The sequence below is a fragment of the Capricornis sumatraensis genome, chromosome 20 (assembly GCF_032405125.1).
Source record: "Capricornis sumatraensis isolate serow.1 chromosome 20, serow.2, whole genome shotgun sequence".
In the NCBI taxonomy this organism is placed as follows: domain Eukaryota; kingdom Metazoa; phylum Chordata; class Mammalia; order Artiodactyla; family Bovidae; genus Capricornis; species Capricornis sumatraensis.
The window spans coordinates 51,631,863-51,633,493 of NC_091088.1; positions in this window are offsets into that span (position 1 = coordinate 51,631,863).

The window sequence follows — 1,631 nt, forward strand, 5'->3', positions numbered from 1 at the left end:
AACGAGCCTTGGCAGTCAAGACCTCCCGCAAAGCCTTCAGTTATTCAGTGGCGGGAATTATTGTGGCATGCTTCGTTGCTGTCAATATCTGGATTATATTTGTAATAGGCACTTTTAAACGGTAACCTCATCTCCAGCTCATGAAGAAAACCACAAAAATATACAACGGCATTACTTACCGAGGCTCTCAGTATCCATTTGGGCCAGTGTCTGGTGTGCCACGTGTTCTAACTTGAAGCACCGTGAGGTGGCTGATGGGGGAAGGAAGTGGTAACTCAGGCAGCCTATTGGACCAGAGCTCAAACCAACCCTGGGACCCTGCCAAGGGAGTGGGGCTCATGGGAGATAGTGTAGGGCACTGTTTCTCTAGGGCAACCTCCCCTCCTGCCCACATACATGCCACAAACCTGTTTATGTCAACCAAGGGCCTTGACTGAGCTGCCTGACTTTGGGAATACTGCAGTCAACTTCAGATCAAGTCCCCAACCTCTCAGAACTTATAAACCAGGGGGGAAGACATATCACCAGATAGTGACCATCCACATTAGAACTATCTGTAATTGGGGAAATCCAGTGCTGGATATTGGAGGCTGAACCTAATTTGGACCTAATCTGGGGTACTTGCGGTCTATCAGGAAACCAGAGAGTCAAGCAGCTGTGAGTGAACTGACTAGAATTCAGGCCAGGTAGGATTGTAGAGTTTCCATAACAGCTATGGTTGCCTCCTCCCCCCACCAACAGCATTGTTTGTTATTTAGGCATCAGTCAACAATACTTTATGAGCACCTACACTGTCTTGGCCACTAACTGGGAAAGCAACAGAGCAAAATAAATCAGACCTCTTTCTAACGGAGCTTATGCTCTAGTGAAGAAAACCATAAACAAATAGACCTCTAAGTAAACAAGGTAATTGCAGGGAATGTAAATTCTATGGAGAAAAATATCACATGGTAATAAGCTAAAGCAATGCCAGTACTGGTCCAGCAACTATTAGTGTTAATTACACAAGATAGGTGCAGAAATTGCCAGTTTAGTTCAGTTTAGTCGCTCAGTCATGTCCGACTCCTTACAACCCCATGGACTGCAGCACTCCAGGCTTCGCTGTCCATCACCAGTAACTGCCAGTAGGTATGTTGAAAGTGAAAATGTTAGTCTTTCAGGCCTGACTCTTTGTGACACCCATGGACTGTAGCCCACCAGGCTCCTCTGTCCATGGGATTCTCCACTCAAGAGTACTGGAGTGGGTTGCCATTCCCTTCTCCAGGGAATCTTCCCAACCCAAGAATTGAACCTGTGTCTCCTGCATTTCAGGCAGATTCTCTACCTTCTGAACCACCAGGGAAGCCATATGTTGAAACTTACAGCAATTTGACATTGTCATGGAATCCAAGTATAAGATCAAGAATCTTGTTTCGATTAAAAATTAAAAAATAAAGAGTCTTGTCTGGTTGAACCAAGTATAGACCAGAGTATGGGTGCAGCGGCCTTGGCCCCAGAGCACGGGGGCAGGAGTGGGTGGCAGGGAATGTTGCGCTGGGAGGAGTTGAGCAGGTCCGCGTGGGGCGAGAGGCCCGATTAGATCTGGAGCCCGGGTGGCAAAGCAGCTGTGTCCCTCACAATGAAAGGTCTGG